Genomic DNA, 7,358 nt, shown 5'->3' on the forward strand with positions numbered 1-7,358 from the left:
GGCTTTCTCCCCCATGCCTTTACGTTCGCGAGCCAACGCCCGCGTTCCTGAAGGGTAACCACCTACCTCCCCCAGAATCCCCTTAAACCTTTGCGTTCGCGTGTGAACGGTTGCATTCACGAAAGGTAAGCCCTCCACTGCTTCACATTAACGACCAATACTCCGTGTTCGCATACAAGAACTCCAACCATGTCCCAGTTTCCCCTTTGCGATCGCGAGAGAGGATTCGTGATCGCAAAGCACATAGCATCAGACACCAACAAATAGCTGAAACCAGCAATTCTAAGTCCAAAAATGACCCGTAGCCTACCTGCAACTCATCCGAGCCCCTCGCGCTACAAAAAAAATATGCACACAAGAGTAATAACCTTAAAATAATACTAGAACTACGAATCAGACATAAAATACATGAAAATTTCAAAGAGACTCAACAACTTCAAAATTCACAACCGAGCGTCCAAATCCTATCAAACCAACTCCGTTTTGCACCAAATTTTGCAGACAAGTTTTAAATAGTAAAATGGACCTATACCAAGTCTCGGAACCAAAAGTTGAACCTGATTGCTATAAAGTCAACCTACGGTCAAACCTAGGAAGTCTTTAAACTTTCAAATTACTAGTTTTCGACAAATCAAGCCAAATCAAGTTAGGGACTTTCGAATTCAATTTCGGACATACGCCCAAATCCAAAAATACGACACGGACCCACCGGGATCGTCAAAATACTGATCTGGGATCGTTTACATAAAATGTTGCGAGTAGTCAAATCAAGTCATTTTTAAAGCTAAAAATAATATTTTTTTTTTCAAATTTTCACATAAAATATTTCTGCTAAATGGGGCTAATAGAGGTCTCGAAAAATAAGGGCTAGAACTCAAAATGACCTATTGGGTCATAACACTCACAAAGCTGAATCTGCCGAGCCCAAGCTGTAGTCTAAATCTAGCCTCAAGTCCTCCAGAATGGCCTACCTTTACAACAAAAAAGAATATCTCGCACCTCACCTACGAAATCCCAAGCCGTTGGTTCACAATTGATACTGAGTACACAACATCATAGACAAACGAATGGGAGGAAATCGAAGATACGTGCCTTCTAGTGAATCAAGGCCGCACGATAAGGAAAAGAAAGAAGGTAAAGTTTCCTAGTTGCCTTGTATCCTCTTGAAGATAAGTATGGATGTCATCATACGATCTGTAAGAATTTATTAGAAACTTTCTCATGACTCATAAAACCTATGAACCAGAGATTGAATACCAACTTGTCACGACTCAAAATCCCACCTAATCTTGTGACACTTCCCCCCCCCCCAATTCTAGGTAAGACAAAAAATAAATAACACAACTCGAATAAATTATCATCAATAATCAATATATAATATGACAAATATCCATACAACGATCCCAAGGATTGAGAGTACAACTCATGTGCCATTAAGATTAAGAATACAACTCTGGTACGAAGAATAAATACAACATCTGTTTTAAGTTTACATAAATAGAATTATAAGTCCTAAACTACCATGAACAAGTAGTAGTTGGAATCTAGATCACTAGTATAACTTTAATGCTAGCCTTTGTCATCCACACCAGCTCAGGGTTTCGTCCGGACCCATTACCTCTTCGGTCTCTATTGTATGGTTGATACTGATCCCTATTTGATCTCGGTTCACGATCAATGTCTCTCTTGGATCTGGTGATAGCTCTGACGGGATAAACAGACTCGGAAAGGGCCCCAAGCTGATTATCTTCAACCCTAATTTTTGACTGATACCCGTTATGTACATTGGCCAAAGTCACACCCGGATATTCTATCAGATTTTGCTTCAACTGTTGTGAAGCCAATGAGCTTCGAGTATTGAGTCCTTGGATGAAGTCCTATACGGCCCAATCGTCCGCGACCGAAGGTAGGTCCATTCGTTCCATTTTAAATCAAGACACGAATTCCCTGAGCATCTCATTATCTCTCTGATTCACTTTGAAAAGGTCTGACTTCCTAGTCTTGACCTTGATGGCCCCGGCGTGTACTTTTACAAAGGAGTCTGCAAGCATAGCAAACGAGTCAATAGAATTAGGGGTAAGTTGTGATACCATATCATAGCTCCCTTTGACAAAGTTTCCCCGAATGTTTTCAGCAGGACAGACTCGATCTCATCATCCACCAAGTCGTTCCCTTAGATAGCGCATGTGTAGGAGGTCACAAGCTCATTTGGGTTGATTGTTTCGTTTTACTTAGGAATTTCGGGCATGCGAAACTTCTTTGGAATTGGCTTCGGAACCGCGCTCGGGGGGAAAGGCTTCTGAACAAACTTTTTAGAATCTAGACCCTTCAATATCGGCGGTGCTTCTGGGATTTGGTCGACCCTAGAATTGTAGGTTTCTACCTTTTTATCATTGGCCTCAATTTTCGTTTCTCCCAATTCCACCCATTTCGTCAGTTCTTCGAGCATTTTTATGATCTCGGGGTTAGTCCCGGGTTCAGCTTCGCTTGGCCTCTCCGTAATTGATTCATTTTTGCAAGTGATTTCCTGAGACGGCTCGGGCTCAATTCTGCTGGGGGGTGCGGCTCTAGCTCTGTAGCTGGGCTATCGCTGCCTGTTGGGCCTGCAACATTTCCAAGATCTCTCGCAAGTTGACCTCACCTCCTTCACTGACGTGTGTATTTTGGGCTATCGATCCCCCCACCCTCCCCACCCACCCCCCCGAACATTTTTCTTAGGATCGGTTGGCAGATTCGCGTTGATGGCCACATGTGAGTTAGCATCGATTGGGTCCGCGATCGGAACACCGCTGGGATAGATAGGGGGACCTCGTTACTGGGTACCATAGTGTTGTTCTCACCGTGGTGACTGGACTAAGCATCCACATTTTGAGGTGCAAATTAGGAGTTCGACATTTTGAACTTTGACCTGAAATTGAAGACACTTCAAAGAACAAGTGTAAAATAGGGTGCGTTATGGAAATTCATATCAAATTGCCACTATTATTCTTAGCCCCATGGTGGGCACCAAACTGTTTATCCTAAAAAATGGATAACAATTAAATTTATAAATGGTTTTAAGCATACATGGATTAATTCGATACGAACGATAAATTGCGTTAGATTAAACAAATAAAGGTATAGTAAACTCAAACCACGTGTGGAGGATAATTCCAGCCTTGATGAAATATCCACCCTCGATTTGGATTCATGATGTCCAACACTGATGAACGAGAATAAGAACTATAAATAATAGTGAAAAAATAACAGTATATTCTTTAGGATGTGTGTTACAATGTGTCTAATGAATAATCAGACTCCCCTTTATATAGTAGGGGAGTTTTACCCTAAGTACAATTCTATAAAAAGGTAAAAATCTCCCGTTTAATTGATTACTGGATTCCCGTCGGTATGTGCCGAGATCTGCGCAATGATACCCGGTTGATCGCGGATGTCACGGCCTTCTGTTAATCGTATTCGATCGCCCAATAATGCTCTCCGAAGTCTCTTGAGATTTGGACCGATCTGGGCTCATGGCCTCGATATACTCGAGGGTGGGCGTCGTGCCCCCGATGCCTGACTCGGTGAGACCCTTGCCTCGATTCTGGTTCTTTGTCATCGCGTTCCTTACTCGATTTATTTTATCGGGAATCAGGCCGACTTATGGGTCCGGTTTTATCCGTATACAATGTTTTTGATAGACAATGATGTATAGGATTGTTCAGCATTGTATCTAGAGTTTATGACTTATATCTCACTAGGTTTTGGGAAAATTGTACGTATTGAGCTTATAGTCTATTGGTGAAATTATTGAAGTTTTGAAATTTTAAGTTTTTATTCGATGTTTCCGCGTATTGTTAGGCTTACCTAGTCTTAGAGACTAGGTGCCGTCACGACATCCTACAGAGGGAATTTGGGGTCGTGACAGTTATTGACACTCAATTTTTACCCTCCGTATTTAAAAATTAACTTTTGCAGGCTTCCTAGTAAAAGATGATATAATGTAGTAATTTGCATATTATTTAGCTCTTATGAAATTTATTGATAATTATTCCCGTTTTTGTAAAATATAGAAATTTTTATCATTTTATTAGAATTGGTTAAATACTACCATTTTGTGCCTTTTTATAAATTTCAAAACAATTATCGATAATTGTCCTATTTTCGAAATATTAGGTTATTCTATCAATTTATTGTCTTTTCAAAAATAAAATAATAATTACTACAACACAATTATAGTAGATATTTTTAAATAAATACTACAAGATTTTCTATTTAAATAATCATACTTTAATTCATAACACAGTCTATTTAATTACATAGAAGCCAATAGAGTTTACTTTAAAATACGGATCAAGTCCGCTCAAATTCAATATTCCGTCAACGTCTGATGTGATAATGCATACCAGATATGCGATGTGACATAACATAGATATTACTTAACATAATTTTGTGTATTGGACAATAACTATGAGACAGATTAAAAAATAATGATTACATTCTTTGTCTAATGGGTAAAAGGGTGCCCTCATTTTTTATATAAATAAAGGGGAAGACTACACATTTTTGGGGGGGTTTTAAATTCATACAATAGATCAGTTTTTTTTATGATGGGAACCCTAATTAGTTCCCTCATTTTTCTCTTCTCTCAAGTGAGAGATGGCAGCCGCCACCCCCTCAAACTCGCCTCTCTCTCTCTCTCATTTCTGCACCATCCCCTCGCCGGCGAAACCAGCCCGAAAACAGGCAACTACGGCCACTCCAATGGCCACCGCTGCGGCCATCTCCCTTCTCCCCTATTGTGTGTTGCCGCCACTGGATTTTACCACCAATTTGGCCGGCGACTTTGATGGCAGGCGCCACTGCTACTGCTCCTCCTCCTTCCCTTCACTTCCCCTTCTCTACTTGTTCTAATGGTTTGTTGATTTTCAGGTTTGAAACTAGCTGGACGAATCAGATCTGACCCTTTTTTAGTTTTCCGGTGACTTTCTTTCCCCTCTGTTATATGATTTTTTGTATGCTCAGTATTTAAAAACCAGATCTGTAAAAAATCTGGTAAGAAACTTCATTTTGTGGTTTCAAGAAATTTGGCTGGAGTTTCAACTTTTCCGATGAACTTCTTTGTTGTTGTTATCCTTTCAACTACACTGAAGTTCATCGTCGGCTAGTCCTTCATGTGTTTTGTTGTTTTATCAATTTTTGCGGTTGTTGGCTCATCTCCGACTAGTTTAGTACTTCCCGTTGTTGGACCTATGGGTTTTCGGCGACCTTTCCACTGTTCTGGCGCTCTCCGTCATCCATGGCTATGGTTTCAGCAACTCATATATGTTTTGTGGTCATTACTGCTTAAGGCTTTACTGTTGTCCTATTTGTGATGTTTTGTTTCGTTCCTAGTGTCTCTAGCTCTTGAGACCCGTTTGGTTCTGATTTGTATTTTTATCTTCACAATTGTGTTGGATTTTGAAGTTTGCTGCCACGTCTATGTTGGTTTGGTGAAATTTGCCCTCGCTCCCTGTGATGTCCATGTTATGGTAAAATCTGTCTTTGCTAAGTTGCAGCTATCCGCTTTTCTGTTGTACTATTGATAATACATTGGTGTTCCTTGTCTCTTTGTTGCTCACGTAGACCTTGCTGCTCACTGTTAATGATACTTTATCTCTGTGTTCTCCAATGTTGGTTGAACGAGATTGGGACTGATTTTGGCATCTTCTTTGGCTTTTGATTAAAACTGATTTGAGCAGATGATACATTTGAACTGGGCCGAGAACACGAACCAACAACCTATGGAGGGCGACACGGTTGGCCACTTGAGTTGCAAGTGAGGCGGTTCCCGTTCTCATGTCTAGTCGGAAATCAAAAACACATATCTGAGCCTTCTATATTAATCATAAATTATTTTCCAAAACTATTTTCCAAAAATAATTTGCCAAAAACATTTTTCCAAAAATATCTTTCAAAAACAAAACATTTTCAAATCATTTTCAAGAGAAACTTTCCAAAAACATTTTAAAACAAAAACCATTTGAAAAATATGTCAGTTTATTAGTTTATCTTTTACATTATATTATTTCGCTAATAATTTCCTTTCTCTTATCTTGCGAGGTACTTTATGCGAAAACGCTTTGGAAAGACGACGCTCGGAGATGAAGACGAAACCCACCAAATTCCCCCCTTCGTACTTCCAATTCTCAGATGTACACAAAACGTAAAGTATAGTAAAGTGGCAGATAGATGTCGTGCTTTCTTGTTTTCTTTGATGTTTACCTATTTATAAACACTTAGGGTGAATTGTATTTAGTTAATAATCCGGTTAACTTGTAATGTTGTAAATTGGGTAATTTGCATAATTTGTATGAACACTTAGGTTGTCAAATATATTTTTAAACTTAGTCGTCAATTAGGTTAGTTGTATACTTGAAATAAAAACATGCCATCCTCTTTTCATGAAAAAATAAAATTAAATTATTTTATCGTATTTTTTTAAAGTTTTACTAGAATGCCTTTCGAATCTCTCTATATGTAAATTACTCTTTAATTAACACATTTCGAGTAGACATAATTTGCAAAGAAGTTTTAATTGAATTAGTATGCCTTCTTTGAAAGACTTGGGCCTTGTAGTCATTTGGGCTTGGCTCACACAATTTATGTTTCAACACCATGACTCTAAAGGTAATCTTGGTTCCTTATGGAATGATGACTCTTTCTTTTTAGCGCGAATACTTCTTCATATTGATATAATAGTTTTTTTTATGTCAAACATTTTGGTACATTCTTCGTATACCACATTCATTCTTTAATCATAAAAATAATTATTTCACTTTGCTCATCATACATTGAGATAATTCTTTTAATACTCTTTGGTTGAATTACTTGTTAAATACCTGCTCATGTGCCAATAAATACTCTTTCCTCTTCTTCTCAATCCTTTAGTATATGTTTCTTCTTGTTGTGGTCGTCCATCTAAACTTTTCAACTTTAAATATTAGTCACTTTAAGTTAACATGCATTTTAGGTACAATTCTTTTCATATTATTAAAATTACATTAAAATACCATTCTTTAATATCCGTTTAATTCTTTCACATACTTCACTTTGTTACACATATATTTGTCAAATATTTTGCTATTCTTATCTAGAATTCACTTTACACTCAGCTTATCTTTTGGAGTACGATTTCCTTGTCCACTTTACATATATTTAGTACGAGTCTTAGTCATTCCATTTCAAAAATACAAAACGTACTTGCATACTTCATCCACATATAATTCATTACATATTTCATATCATTACTATTCATTCGAGTACATGTTAATCATTCTTTTATTCTTTGCAGTAGTTGTACATTGTTTTAATCATACCTAGAACTCTTACCTAGAACT

The 7,358-nt window shown here is 38.0% G+C and overlaps 1 long non-coding RNA gene across 1 annotated transcript; it reads left to right on the forward strand.

Moving 5' to 3' along the window:
• The first annotated feature begins 4,468 nt into the window (after window positions 1–4,468).
• On the forward strand, window positions 4,469–6,454 carry LOC142169446 (uncharacterized). The gene is made up of 2 exons (XR_012699260.1): window positions 4,469–4,831; window positions 4,912–6,454. It is a non-coding gene; the product is annotated as an uncharacterized LOC142169446 (long non-coding RNA).
• The last annotated feature ends 904 nt before the right edge of the window (window positions 6,455–7,358 follow it).

Source organism: Nicotiana tabacum, chromosome 15 (genome assembly GCF_000715075.1).
Source record: "Nicotiana tabacum cultivar K326 chromosome 15, ASM71507v2, whole genome shotgun sequence".
Lineage (NCBI taxonomy): Eukaryota > Viridiplantae > Streptophyta > Magnoliopsida > Solanales > Solanaceae > Nicotiana > Nicotiana tabacum.